The following is a 16,172-nucleotide window of genomic DNA, read 5'->3' on the forward strand; positions in this document are numbered from 1 at the left end:
TGATTTTTATTGAAAAATTTGTTTCAATGAATGTTGTCTGAGCCATTAAAACCTTTTTCAGCCTGTTCCTTTAACTTTTTCCACAAACAAAACCAAAACGAAACCATAGAAATAATTAAAAGTCACGATATCTCCTAATTTTCTGTAGTTCTACTCTGTAGAATAATTTAGCATTCTGAAGTCAAGAGTAGTGAATTCAACATTTAATTTTTATCCCCATGTTTTGCCCTAAATATATGACATCTATGTACAGAATAGAGGTTTTTGTTATTGTTTTGCTCAAAGAAGAGATAAAGTATTGTAAATATTCTGTATATGGATTATGTGAAATACTGCAAAAATAAGACTTTTATCACTAAAAATGGAGTGTATTCAAGTATCCCTTCTTAGCGTTCAGTCATAATTATATCAGGAACATAGGTTTTTGGTTAATTACTTTTATTTTTCTAAGCAAACAGAACTCTCTCCCCTCTGCCCCCTTTAAAATGGAGAATGGTATGACAAGCATCCAGAGTCTTCATCACTTTGGACAAACCAGGAATAAGACAGACAAACCTGGAATGTTCCCCCATTTAGGTAAGAACAGTGTCTCACACAGGTAACTGTGCTTCAGTGCTTATAGATCAGAAAACTATCCCCATTCCTAAATTTCACTTTAAATTGGTCATTTGTGCATCACATTTGGAGAGTTCCTGTAACAAAGACCAATAGCCATGGAAGCTTTGTTTTTAAGAAACACAATCAAGACTTCAGAGTCCCAGCTACTTTAGATCCATGTCTCTCACACCTGTCACACTTCTCATTTGAAAGAATTTGTAAAAAGTCTATGCAAATATAATGCGTATAATTATATCAACACACAGACACACTCTGAACCTTCTTTAACCCAACTCTAATTCTACAGAAAGTAAGGAGAGTACAGTCTGAATGTAACTTTTTAACAGAAGCGTTTACATAGAGCCAGACTTTCTAGAGATAAGAAGCAGGAAACACATCTTCCTAGAGAGCTGATAAGGAACTATTCCTCATACAGAGCCACAAACAGTGAGGCACTAATCACCCATTGCAAAAGTTTAATGAAATGGCTGTACTACTTCAGATATTGATTAGTACTGAGGGAAGAAGGAAATACCCTTTGTTTGCAGCTGCTCTTCCCACAAATTAATATTAAAATTTAAAAAACTGTACAGCCCAGCAGTTATCATGTAATAAAACTATACTGTACTGAAATTAAAATTTCAAAATATCATTTAAATAATGAATACATGATATATTTTGTCAACTGAAAATATTAATATAAGGTAATAGGTGAATATTTTAAAATAATTTCAAAAGCAAAAACCCTTGAGATTAAAGACAACACATTAAGATAAATACATTATATTAAAAAATATATAAAAATTCTGTTGTAGTGCCATATCTCCCAAGGATTATTGTCTTCTCATCCATCTAACAACTAAGCTGTCAAAGCAAAAACCATACACCCCTCCCCCCCCAAAAAAAAAATCCCAACCAAAACCAAATAAACAACCAGAAATACTTGTTACCTGCAAGATGATAAAACATAAACACTAAATTAACTATTTCATTAAACATCTGCATATGTGTGCTATACCTACAAATTTCACAGATCTTTTTACCAGCTCTCATTTCTGTTCCTACCACTTTAATGCTCTTGCTGGAGTGAGTCTGAGATTTCTGCTCAGGCCACTCATTAGCAGAGCAGCACAGCCTATGGGCCCTTCTGCTGACTACACTTGTGACTCCTTAAATTTGTTACAACTGGGCAAGGCCTGGGGTAGGGCAAAGCAGTTTGGCAATAACTGGTGTTCTCAGTGTGTTTTTTCTCTCTTGTACATTGAATGAGGGACAGATATAATTCTCTTTTCTGGCCTGCAGGTAGGAGTGTCTACAGTTCTTAGAAATAAATAAGTAATTTAAATAAAATGTCCTTTCTTTGTTTTGAAGGTATGAGCTTTCTTTCATCTGTAAGTATACCTCTGGTGTGTTTTTTAACTTAATTTGTTCAGCAGAGTTAATTCAGGGCCTTGCAACCAAGGAGGCAAATCTGAATTTTTCTTTCATGAAGATAAGGTGTTGGGTGCTGTTGGCTACTGCAACTAAAGAGGAAGATGGAGTATTTTTGAGCCAAATGAGAGGAATTATATCTAGACAAATGGATTTTGTTCTTCCTGTTGGGATTTTGAGGTTAGTTATTACTGCTGTTTTTGGAAGATCAGGTTGATTACCACAGCACAAACTGCTGTTCCTCATCCCTGACATATTTTTTCAGCAGAACTAATTCCTGTTGCTAGCTTAGTTTCACAGCTGTTCTAAACAAGTATTTTGCATGTCCTTTTTGCTGCAAATTAGGTGGAGTTTTTTTCTTATTATTATTCTAATACAAAAATGGAATAAATTGTTTATTGTCTTTTTTAACTTGTTTTGAACTGTGAAACGCTGAGCACTTCTTCCCTTAGTATTGAATTTTCTTGAGATTTAGATGTGTTTTCCAGGACTGGCTATTCATTAATTTCTAATTTCAGAAGGTATTAACTTAGAAAACTTGGGAGCTGTTGGAACAGTTGCCAGTGTTTCTCCTTACATGGACAAAAAGCGGAGTATTGGGATAGATAGGTACATATTTTGCCATAATTATAGGTCCCTGTTAAAATGAGCTGTGACAGATTAAAATTAAAAATAAATCTGTTTTCATTTTTACGTAATAGTTTGACAGCTAAAGTAGTCATTCAGGAAAGGAGAACACTGGGAACACTTATGTTTCATTTAGTTCAAGATGAAGCAAATTCATAAATGTTGTACCTCTACTGTCAAAATCACTAGCTTGTAGAGAGGTCAGAATATGCTCTATGCTTGTGTGTGAAAGCTGAGCTGCAGTTTAGATAGGTTAATCAAGTGTAGTTATAGGTTCATCAAAGAGTGATAAAGCACCTCACTGCATCTTGTCCAGAGGTCTCAACTTTGGTAGTTATTTATTCTTCCTAGTGCTGAGCCAGCAATTTGACATTTAGGTTTTATTTTCATCTACATCAAAGGGACGTGATAGTGATATTCTAACAAAAAGTGCTTTTGTATCTCAGAAGAAGTGCTTATAAATCCATGCCGGTTTGTGATCCCCCGATCAGATCATTTATTATCATTAATAGGCATGCCTTCAGATATGTAGAAAATATGGATTAAGTTTGCCTCTAAGTAGAGTTTAGAGTGTGCAGATACTACTTTTTTTCCTGGATAGCTCTGAAATAATTTTACTTACTAATTAGCTTTGAAATAATTTTACTAAAATAAATTTACATTGTAATTATGTTATCAGCAAAGAGGTAAGGAAAGTAAATGACAGCATTCATCACATCCACATTCTGTAATCTTAAGAGGTGTTATGTAAGGTGTTTGAATTGCCTTCAGCAGTTTTCCATTACTTAAAATGAAAAAAAAGGAGAGAGAATTGAGGAAAAGGAAGTAATATATTTCTTTCTGTGTGCTGGATTGTCCTCAAAGATAAGTAATTACAATTTTGTCAAGACTGTATACAATTTAACTCCACTCTGTTTAATGAAGTGTCAGTTAAAGTTGCCTTTTTAGTATCCAAATACCTTAGAATGCCATTAAGGGTTAAATCAGTAAAATTTAATCTCCTTTTCTCCGTATCTACATAGCTTCCATTGTATGTGCATCATGTCCTTGATTTCCACTTCTGATGCTCCTGTCACTTCCCAGTCAGGCTGGCTGATAAAAGGAATATGTCCAGTTTCTGTCTACCAGCTGAGTCCCAAAAGAATAAGACAAGGCAGTGGGTGCTGTCAAGGTAAGTATTTATTCCAATGCACACATACACTTGTAAGCACAAAAAAATAGTTTAGCCAATCATGCAATCATGTTGCCTCTTAGAACATCCCAAATTTACTCTACAGATGAAAATAAGTGAAAATACAGTTAAATATGATTTGTTAAGGTCAAAGTTCTTGTTTCTCAGATCTTTGTGCTCTTCCTTGTTGTTATCAGGTCAGGTCCTTTCTGTCATGCTGCTCCTTCCTCTGCTACGCCCATCAGTCACTCTTTATAGGCTTTTAAGTGTTGTGTGCAATGAATTTCTTCAATCCAGTCCCAGTCTTTATTACATTTGCCACAAAATCCTGACCTTTGCTTTGCATTTCCTTCTATGTGTCTTCAAACTGCATCTTTATGAGTTGGGTTAAATGGCAGTAGTATATTTTCCTGTTACAAGGTCAGCTTTTCTCCTTTTCTTGCTAGTTTTTCTGACAGGGTGATTTTGGGGTCTGCAATCCTCTTTGAATAGCAAACCCTAGCATAGCTTATGTAAAGTTCATTTATAACATATGACATGCAACAAAAATCTGTTTTGTACTGAATTTCTTCTACATTAGTTCAGATTCATTATACATATGCATATAGTCATAATTATATAAATATTTATTAATAATTTTATATATATATAATTAACTGGGCTTGTGCTATAACTATATATTCTGAATATGTTTTCTTAGATTTTATGGAAGAATAATGAAAATAATATTCTGAAGCTACATCAAAACAAGTTCATGAACACTGTCTTCTTTTTCAAAATTTGTGTTAACTTCATGCCATATTTATTCAATATGGACTCTTGAACACTTTATGTACAAAAAACCTAGGTGACCTAAATTAAGCCATAATCTCACTCCTAGTTGTGGTTTGCATCAGACAAAAATTGCTCCCCTTACTTGATATAAGATTTTCAGTATAAAAGTAAAATACATAAAGTAGAAATAAAGCTTATTTCTTAACTGGTAAATTGTTACTCAGACTCTTGTAAAAGATAAAAAAAACAAAACCAAACAAGAAACAACAACAAAAAGCCCAAAACCAAACAAACAAGGAAACAAAACCAAACAAAAAAAAAATCCTGAAAACTAAGAAAAAATCAACAAGTCAAAAAAAAAAAAAAAAAAGAAAGAAAGAAAAAAAGGAAAAAAAAACCCATAAAAGCAAGGAAACCCTCACCAAAAATCTAGACCTCTCATTTCAGGTGTTTCTTTCATAGCTGATATAATACTTTAATGAACATAATGAGAGAGTTTAAATAATTGAAAAAAAAGTATTCCTAATAAAGAAATCAAGCTTGCTAACTGCAGATGAAACCACTATGATGAAACAAGAAAGGAAGATTTATATGATCATTGTAGATGCTTTTTATTTCTCTGTCACTGTTGAACTAGCTGTTCTTGATGAGGCATCCTGTTAGCTAAGCTATGTCACCACATTATTAGTTCCTTGGTAGCTTCCAGCTTGCTGAAATAGCAATCAAAAGGAAAGTATTCTTATTTCCTCTCTCCCATATAACTAATTTTCCTCAGCTTTCAGTATATGAGGAAAATATAACTAGTCTTTTCCCACTTTCACTGCTGAGAAGCGTGAAATGAAAATCAGAAGCAAAAGAAAAAAAAGTAAGTAGATGTAATAAATAAAATAAAGTTTATTATTTGATATAAATTTTATTACATCAAATCCCGCATTTATCAATCTTTACATGAAATTAGGATTTGTCCAGAAAAACCTATTTAGAGGTTACAAAGGTAAGAAAGTAATCAGGAATGGCGTTAAGTATAGTTGAGTCTGCTTCAGACTGAGATTTCAACTACTCAGTTTGGTACTTTTCCCTTATTTCTGAGCAACCTGTTGTGGAAAATCTACCTAAGGAAATAATAGTCAAAATAATTATTAAATGAACAGCACACTGAAAGCTAAACAGTAAACTAGTTATTTTTTTGCATCTGTACCTCTCATATGTTAAGGGAAGTTCTCTTTCTTAAGGCTGCCCTTACATTATTAAAAACCACCATTGTTAGTACTGAATGGTTTGACTTTGAGTACAATCTTTAGCACAAAAACCATGACAGGAATTTTATCAAAATAAAATGTCTTAGTCTTGAAATCATTGTCCTGGGTTTCAGCATTTTTGCTGATGGCTACATCTGTCTAGCTATGTTGTGGTGAGGTAGCCCTTTCCTGCGAAGTGAACGTCTAAGTGGATTTTGTTTCAGAAAGCAATTTAATGTTTGCTGATAACGTTGATTGGTATTTTGTCAGTGTTAGCTTTTAAGCTTCTGTTCTGGTCTGCTTAATTCTTTGAAATAACTTATTTGATTAAGTGATGCTTTACCACCAACAGTTCAGCTGGCTTTCTGCTGATAGTTGGATTTTCTTTCTTCTGTGTTATTTTGCACTTGCTGAGTCTCTTTATCATTAGAATTTAAAAGGGTAGGTTAGATTCAGACCTCTTCTCACCATTCTGCTGTTCTTTTTCTAGATATGTCCTAACAAACTGAGGCAGAGTGTATTCTCAGCAAGTTTGCAGATGACAAAACCTGGAAGTAGTGGCTCAGTATACCAGAGTATGATGCTTGCATCCAGAGGGGCCTCCACAGGCTGGAAAAACAGACTGGCAGGAACCACACAAAGATCAACACCAAGAAGTGAAAAGCCCTGCCACATGGGAAGGAGCAATTCCTGGCACCAGTATATGCTAAGTGCCACACAGCTGAAAACAGCTTGGCAGAAAATGACCTGTAGTCCAAGCTGAACCTGAGCCAGCTGAGTGCTCTGGCAGCAAAGTCTGATGGTGGTATGGGCTGCATTATGAGAAGTGTTGCCAGCAGGCCCAGGGAAGTGAATCCTTCCTTCCACTCGGCAGTAGTGATGTCATATCTGGAAGACTGTCTAGTTCTGGACTTCTGGACATACTTGGGAGAGTACAGTGAAAGGCCATGAAGTTGATGGTGGGGAAAGAAATGGGGATGGACAGGCAAGGAACTTATTAATGAATCTAAATATCTGAAGAGATGGTGTAAAGTGGGTAGAAAAAAGTTTTTCAGGAGGTTCTTTCTATCTGAGCATTAGAAAACATTTTTTCACTTTGAGGGTGATTGAGTATCAGCACAGGTTGCCTAGAGAGGTTGTGGAGTCTTCCTCCTTAGAGACACTGAAAAGCAGTGCAGATATACAGTCCTGAGCAACTGGCTCTAGATTGACCCTGCATGAGCAGGGGTTGGACCAGATGATTTCCATCAGAGATCCATTCACGACCACGCAATTCTGTGATTGAGCAGATTCAAGAGTTGCAATAGCAGACCTATCTTTACAGATGAAGATACCTTTGTTGGCCTGGTCAGCTGTCTTGTTTCCCAGCACATATTTTATCTTTACTATGAAGTCACCTGGTCTAGTGATTGCCATCTTCTCCCCCTCACCCCCAACTGAAAAGGTCTCATTTTCAAGAGAAACCATTTACTACTCATAATCACATAACTAATTCCTTCTGTGTCTTTCAAACTGATAGTAAAAAAGTAGATTTTTATGTATTTCTAGCAAATATCTAACTTCTCTAGAAGATTATATGTGCTTTTGCAAGGTCTTACATAAGAACATACTACAAGCCAATATCTCTGACCTGTTGCTGCCTCAATATCATGAAAAGTAGACAATCACTATGATAAGGACAATTTAAACATGTCATACAAAATTAAATAAATTATTCTTGAAATTTGCCATATTCTCTTTACTTTGTATTTGGCAATTAGTAACTTAAATAATCTTATTGAATTTTAAAGAATAACTATGAACAAGATAAAATTCACCAGATTAAAAATTTCAAAATATAGCATTATGAGAATAAAAACGTTTGGGGTTTTTTAAAGTGAAACACATGCCATATTTATCTTCTTAAATATTTCTTAGAGGTGAAGATTTGCTATCAGGAAAAAAATTAATATATGGAAAGAATCTAATTTTCACCTGCTGATAATAATGTCACTGAAGTGTTGAATATAATTCCCTAAAACAGGGAATGTACATCTGCTGTGAAACATATTCCAGCAAATGTCCTGTAAATTTTACAAAAAAGTCTACTTCCTTCAGTAAGAGATTAAAGAGAGCAATTGATCAACTAAAAAGGAAACAAGATTGTGTGCTGATGAGAAAATGCGCCCACAGAAAAAAAATAATTAAAAGTTATTTGGTCATAAGATGGATTTAAAAAATACTGTTATGATAAAAGGTATGCTCAACATTTCAGAAATAGTAATCACAAGTGAGCACGCAAGGCTGCTACAAATATCAACTTTTCAAACACTGACCCTTTTAAATGCAATGCCTTGAAATTAGAACAACTAACATTTCAGATTTATGCAGCAAGAAAAAAATGTCAAAAATACCGTTCATAGCTTTGAACTTGCCAAAACACAAATGCAGAAACTTGGTCTTTCAGATGTGATTTTTCTGAAAATAAGTTCCCAACCCAAACCTGTTCTATTTATTTCAAAAAGACTGTATTTTCTCTCTGAACATCTCAAGACTAGTAATAAAAAATAAATGGAAATTACATTACTTATTTTTTTCTGATCATAACCTGTCTCTAATTAGCTGTGGCTGGATAGTTTGGAATGAATAATTTCAGCTGAGCAGGGGAGCCTAGCACAATGATTTCTGACTGAACTGCTGTGGAAGAGTTTGTTTTGCTCCGTTAAACTGTTCCCCTGAAATTAATGTGTCAACAGTAAACCACTTTTTAAAAGCTACAGGAGATGTCCAGTGATCTACACTGGTCAGAATTCATCTGTCTCTTTTAAAGGCTTTGTCTCCTATGGCTCTCAGTACAATTAGAGAGAGAGAAATGTGTACTGCCAGAATGTGATTCAGCCTACAAGCTAGGATGTTCCTAAAAGCAGTTATGACCTTGGTAGTTAAACTCAGTTGATGTGAAACTTATCCCTACCCATACTGCTTTTGAACTCTTGAGCTCTTTGCTATTCATGGCGAGTATGAAATCTCAACCTTCTGCACAGATGTAGTGCTTGTACTCTCTCTCTCTCTCTCTTAAAATAGCTTGTACATTTCCTTTTTTTTCTCTCTTCATCTATTTCAGAACAGTTTTAGGATTACTTCCAGTAATAATCCTTTGAAAAAATGATGATGAGGGCTTTTTTTCATTAATTGATTAAAAACCATCCTTAAAGATGTTTTATTCAGTAATGAGAACACCATATAACAGCAAAAGTGTAACACTACACAGTATACAACTGTATTCTATGAATTATTATAGAGGTTTTGTCAAGCAAAAAATGCAGATTCATACAGAGTGTATTCTGATGAAGATGTCATTTCTCTGCCAGAAACAGATCTGTGCAATCAGATTTTCTTTCTATACAGTATTCATAGAGTTCCTTTGCATCATCAAAACAAGCTTTTTTGGTCTCAGAAAAAATGCAGCTCACTGTAGTAACATGCTAGGAAAACACCTGCTGTGTCTAAGATGAACAAAATTTATTAATTTGTCATTAAGCAAGCATGTCATGTTAACTTCTACATGGGAATGAGCATGCCTTTTTTTTTCCTGTTCTGAAGAATGTTCATATCTTTCCTACCAATAAGTTATTTGTAGAAAATAAACTCATCAATAAAAAAATTGTTAAAATGATAGTTATGTAATTTATAATTAATTTATAATTATGCACTTACTGAAACTTTGTATTAAAATGTATTTAAATTGTTCCATTTTGTACAGACCTAATGTTATTGAGTGCACTACAGATGAAAAACAGCTTTAAAAAGAACTTTCCAAACTATCATGTTTAATTGGAATCATTATGACACTAGTATGTAGTTTTGTGCTGAATTATTGCAGACCAGAGACGATGATTCAAAAGCAGTATACACCCTGTAGTGTCTCTTAATTAAGATAAAAATCTTCTAATTTATGAAGATTTTCTCTCTGCTTTTTTTTTAAAGCCATCATATCACCTGAAATATTTTAGCTTTAATTTTACTCATTCTGTTGAGCCAGAGTAGTAATTTAAGCAAGTAACAGATTAATGGTTTCCTTTATTCCCCCCAGAGGACATTTGCCAACAGCTTAAACTAATTCAGGTCAAACTTGGAGCTAAAATAACTTAATAGTATCCATTTAAGAAAGGATGCCAGTCATTCTTTTGTTTTGCTAATGATATTACATAGTGGCATATTCTGAAACGTAGGAAAATCTGCAGAGATTAAGAGTATTATTCATATTCATATTTCACTATAAAATCAGGTCTTTAAGTACAAATCTTTGTGCCAATCTGCTCTATTTCAATGCTTGGGGGAAACACTATATCTGTCAAGTAAATTTTCTAACAGAGCTTAAATCAAATGTCAGGATAAAATTTGTACTCATTCTCTTTATGGACATATCTTTATAAGCATGTTTAATACTCAGAGGAGATTTACAAATAAATAGTTAAAAGAAACTTGTATCTGTTTTGCTCAGCCAGCAGTTTGAAACTCAGAAAGTGCTCCTCAGTGTGAATAAAATGTACTGGAAAACAAAATTTTACTTTATAATTGGGATATCTGAGACTCCTGCTTGCAGCAAACATCTTGCTGACAAAATACTGATAGAATAATGCCCTATGTAACATACTATTAAAAAAGCTGCATTTAATACTGCACTGGCATATTAGTAGAGGCTAGTTTGTGTTTCCTTCCCTGCATATCTTACTGAGAGGAAAAGTACAGTTTTATGTGCACAGAACAAAGGAACACGTCTGAACTGTGACAGCTAAATGATACGTAGAAATAATTTGTACTAAGGTATGAGAACCAGTTAGAGATAATCAATATTTGTAAACAATGTAACTTTGGCTGTTCTACATAGGAAAACTTAAGTCAAATTTTGGTGTAAATTTGTAATTGCCCGACTGTCTTTCAGTGTTTTATTGCATAGGGTACATATATATAGTATATTTTAAAAACATATCTGCGATCTCTGATCTTCCTAGCATAACAAAGATCCCAAATAAATGACTGTTAATTCTCAGCAAGGTTTGTTAACTTGGACCTGGCACTATAATATTGTGGTCATGGAGGTTTGAGCTCGTTGTGAAGCTTAGGCAGAGCAAGATCAATGTGTTCTTATTTATGTGGTATCGTACTTCGTCTGAGTAAACTTTGGTCCTACTTAATATTTTAATTTCTTCTGGAGATGTGTATCAAGCAGATTATTGCTCTGTCTATCTGGCCTATATGATAATCAATATCTTAATGCTAATATTAGCACTATAAACCAGTGTTTAGTTCTTCTTCTTCAACTTTGGAAAGTGTTAGATTTAGATAGTTACATCCTGCTTAGGACAATTTCATAAAATATTTTAAAGACACATACTAGAGAAGACAATGTGGTTCCTGCAATAAGAAGTGAAAAGATCTTTTTTAAAAATTTGTCTACCAACAGTAATTTTTAAAGATATTTATGACTAAGTGGGTTAAATATGGTTCAACATTATTGGAATTTTTTTTAAATTATTTTTGTCATAGTAATAAGTCAGAATTATTTTTTGCTATTGTTGAGGAATTGTAACGTATTGCCTTCATATTCTAAATGTTTTTCCCAGGAGATTGTCTATTTTCATAGTTACCCTTTTCTCCCATTTTTGCCAACTACTATTTAATTTTTCTTTTTCCTTAGTGTAAACACTTTCAACTAAATGTCAGCATCATGAATGAGGTCAGTGCAAGATAAGGAGGTGTTATCTGAATATATTTAATGGCAGAACATTGATTCACTTCAGCTTATAAGCAAAAAATATCAATTTATTTATCACTGTATTGCAATATATACTGCAATACAATTATTGGGAAATCTCTGGTTAATATTCGTCTGTACTAGCAAATCAAATATTAATATTTTTGAGCATTAAGCTAATATAGAACATCCCCTACACATGCTAGTTAGCAAGGCCTCAGAAACATATGGTTTCATGCAGGCTGCCTACTACACAAGTGATGGATCTCCCAAATTCTGAGCATTCCTGCGAATACTTCTAGCAGCCACAAGTCTGTGAAAGAGCCTTCTAGCACTTCTGCAGTAGGGATGATTGACCTGCTGAGTGATGTTGAATTTATCAGCATAGCCAGGGAGTCCTTGGCATTCTTGTATTCTGCTACAACTGATAATATATTTACCCCAGCACTTTGTGTTTTTGTTCTCCTGCTGACCCACCCATATGTCAGGTGGGTTTTGTTGTTTTGATTATTGGAAAGACTTCTGTTTGTACTTTCATAAAGACAAATAAACAGAGAACATCCATATTCCACTCAGTGACATAAAACTCAACAGATTCCTAGCTCAGATATAGATATTGAATAATTTCTTAAACTTAGTATCTTATACATCTACTGGTAAAAATCAGGCAAATACAAAGATACGGTATTTTCTGCATTATTTTTGTATTTTCTAACCACTGGCATTTGAAAAAAAAAATCCACTCAGTCCTATTTAACCATAAAACCACAAGTCCTATGTGCTGAATTTCAGAATATGCTTCACAGTTGTGAGTTTCAGGAAGATAAAACTAAATCCTTCCAAAGTCTAGGTTGTCTTACTTTCTGAAAAGCTGTCTTCCACTCTCACCTGTTCTTTGAGCATAGCAAGTAGGACTTCTATCCAGTGCCTAAGCCTGGGGAAAACCATTCTTGAAAATGCGTGCGCACGCATCAGCCATTTTGGTTGGTATTACAAATTGCTCTAAATTGCAAACTGTTTGAAAGATAAACATTATTCATCCTTATAGGGCCAAATTTGACCTTGTGCATCTAAGCTGTCTTTTAGTCAGTGAAAGATTTGTAGGGCCCTCAGGATTTCTCCTGTGTAGCAGCCTGGACTGCTACAAGTCCAGGGTAAAGAAGCAGAAAGGGCCTTTGCATGGTACCACAGATGTTTAATTCAGCTCTGCAGTGAGCTGGTCAGGGTTCCCCAGCACACACAGGTCTCAGCTCTCACTGCCCCATCCAGAGGGGTCTGGGGGTGAACCTGGTCTCTGGGCACTGCAAAGATGAGGGCCAGTCAGGGAACTGGGAGGAAGTGGCTCAGGGACATAGGAGCAGGGAAAGGAGGAAATGGCATCTAAACATTTTTGAGGGAAGCTTCTTGTGTCTCCCTAAACCAGGGAAATGTCCCTCAGGGTCTCTATTGTCCTGGTTTTGTACCTACAGGATTCAGTGACAAATACACCATTAATTTCAGTCAGAACTGTTTCAAACCTACAATACACCTTTAAATATTCCTGCTTTTAGCTCATTTGCAGAGATATTCTAATTAAGTGATATCAATAATGATACAGTAGTAGAAAATTATGCAAAATTGCATACAATATTACATGTGGTCACATGGACAACCCATGTATAATTCCTTTTAAAAATGAATATTTTCAAATAAAGAAGATCTGGTAGTCTTGATATTTCCCTAAAAAACAAAAACAAAACAAAGACCCCAAACAAACAAATAAAGAAGCTGATTTCATATTAATAAAATAAAGAATCTGATCCTATAATAGAGTGTGTGCAAAGCAGTTGTCATAACCTCAGCTGTGGCCACAGGTGGCCACATGTGAATTGCCATCTTACACTTTCTGTGTCATAAAAGAAGAAATTAGCATGTTTAGGCAGTGCCTTTCTCTAGTCAGTTTTAGACTTCTGATTCAGAATTTGTCATGTCCCTTGAGTACTAATTTGTCTCCATTTATTACGGAAGGTGTTCAGATTGGTACGTCAAACTATCTGTCATATAGATATTTAGGTTTGGTCGAAGGAATTCCATCCCAGATTTCCAAAAGAATACTTGCATTTGAAGCTTAGGACACTCTAGTACCAAGAAAAGACAGATTCTTACTGTGCATTCAATCTCACCACTGACATTGTTTTGTATCCTTAAATAGTATTAAACTTTTTGACAATTTTAATTAGTGTGTCGATAATTCTTGTTCTTTAAAATAAGCAGGGTCTAAATAATTAGTGAGCTCTAAATAATTCAGGTAGAAGAGATATTGGGGGCCTTCTAAAGACCATAATCTATCAACAATTGCGAACATTAACATCAGGCATTCCAGTCATCTTTCTAATAAGAATATTAAATATGCAGACAGATCCAAAAGATGAAAGTAGAGATCTGACCTCCATTCAGCAACATAAATAATTAATCCACCTGTCTATCTATCTATCATCAATCTACTAAACTCAATGCTTCAGCTTGTTCTGTAAGTTTTATAGAAAGAGAGGACTTGGGGAGTTAAAGAAGTTTGTAACTAGAGCAATGCAGTTTGAATAAACCTTTCTCAATTGCACTTGATCTTTTCAGCAGAATCATAAATCATTTTTTTCTTGTACTTGTGCTGATTTCCACTTTTGACTCAAGGCTAACAGGGTTGAAAATGTAGTTTGCTATCCTGAGTGTTTTGTTTGCTGTAGTGTTATATACAAATGCTTTTCTTCTTTTTTTGCTTCCATTGTCTCAGTGTTAGAAATAGTATTCAGCAAGAATAGCACATTCCATGTAAGATCCTATAGTGCTATTCACAAACAGGACTAGTTTTTAAAAAATCTGAATTTTTTTGGCTTCTTTGAATTGGGAAAAATTCTTGTGAGGAATCAAATCCACTGAAGTGGGTAGCTCTCAGGGTTCTGTGGTCAAGATGACCCCGAGATCATAAAAAGTCTTCACCTCCCAGCCTCACAGCCAAAGAAGTCCAGATGCATCAGTTTTGTTTCTCAGGGTTGTTTATTTTCTCTTATCTATAACATTCTTTCTCTGTCCTGCTTAAGCTCTGTCTAGCAAGTTGGATCGTGACATTCTGCCCACCCTCTAGGGTGGTGTTTACATTTTATACTATGAACTATGTGTACTTTATTTACGATTAATTCCCAATACCTATCACCTATGTTAGACAGTGTGTCTCTACTCTAAACCAATAAAAATTGTCACCACCACAGTGAAAGATGGAGGACAAGAAGAAGGAGAAGGACAAGACATGCCCAAATTCCTCCATCTTGCCTCCTGAACCCCATTCTAAAAAACCCCAAAATTCTACTTTTTTACCCTATGTTACATCATCTCAAACTCTTGTGACCTGTAAATCTTCACACAAAGTTGGCAGTTTTCCATGGGCTAAAATCAAAGCCACACTTGTTTTTGACTTCATGTCAAGGTCTCTGAGCCCCCTGCCAGGGTCTCAAGACAGCCAGGGCAGCCAGAGGGATGTCCTGGGTTCCCACAGGTAGGCAGTTACTATTTGGGAGCCTGTTGCAAAGGTCCTTTCAACAGTATCTTCATGTGAATTCTCTGAGATTTTCAAACTGCTCCAATGAATTTTTATAATCAAGATGTTTGATGTCCCTATGTGAACACTTGAGAAAATGTATGACCCTTTTTGTTGTAGTATTTTAATCTGTGTACAGAACCTCTGTTGTCTGTCTTTGCTACATGCAATAGACTGCTGTGGGACCAGACCCTCATAAGCAGAAGCAGTTGTTTTATATTATTTATACATCTTTTGGTCAAATCTTCATCAAGTCTCTGATGCTGCCAGATTTCCTGCTCAGGAGGACCAACACAATCAAGGGCATAAATAGCATTTACCAACTAGTCTGCACATAGCCTGGGAAATGTCTGTGACTGTCCAAAACTCCCACTTTCTTCAGCAGTTAATTAAATGCTTTGTTTGACAGGGGCTAGAAGTTTGGTCAATCATCTTGTTTCAAGTCAGCCTGCTGTTTCAAATCAGTTCATTGTCTCATGCAAAGACTAGCCAGAGAGTTTCTAAGACCACTGAGAGTGCATAAAAGAATACCCAGCCAAACAACAGTTATAGATGTAGGGAAAACTTGAATTTCATCCTTATATCACTCTCATAAGTTAAATTCCATGCCAACAGAAATACACAGATTACTTGAACAGATAAATGCATAAAACACAGATGAGTTAAAAATACTGTTCAGGGATACTTCTTGAAAAGAGGAGTCTTTCAATGCTTTGCAATCCTTATTCCCCTTTTCTGTACTAGACAGAATAGATGAAGATCACAAAGCTCTGAATATAATAAAGCCAGAGGTTTCTACCCAACCACATGCATCTATCACTATGCCAGTCCACTTCAGGAATGTATTTACATTTGTGTTTTAAAAAGTGAAGGATAAATTTGTGCCTTTTAAAATATCTCTTAGTACTTATACATACTCTTAGAGGGTTTCTCAGCTATGGCCCTATTCAGATTGCAGTAATAATACTTCCATTCCTATTATTATGGACAACCTTTTCTAAATATGAACAATTATTAATAAACAAAAAA

The 16,172-nt window shown here is 34.9% G+C and overlaps 1 long non-coding RNA gene across 1 annotated transcript; it reads left to right on the forward strand.

Moving 5' to 3' along the window:
* Positions 1–221: 221 nt before the first annotated feature.
* On the forward strand, positions 222–15,812 carry LOC146768678 (uncharacterized). Its single transcript, XR_014954286.1, has 3 exons — positions 222–1,899; positions 3,678–3,826; positions 6,329–15,812. It is a non-coding gene; the product is annotated as an uncharacterized LOC146768678 (long non-coding RNA).
* The last annotated feature ends 360 nt before the right edge of the window (positions 15,813–16,172 follow it).

Source organism: Lonchura striata, chromosome 1, assembly GCF_050655825.1.
Source record: "Lonchura striata isolate lonStrDom1 chromosome 1, ASM5065582v1, whole genome shotgun sequence".
Taxonomy (NCBI): Eukaryota; Metazoa; Chordata; class Aves; order Passeriformes; family Estrildidae; genus Lonchura; species Lonchura striata.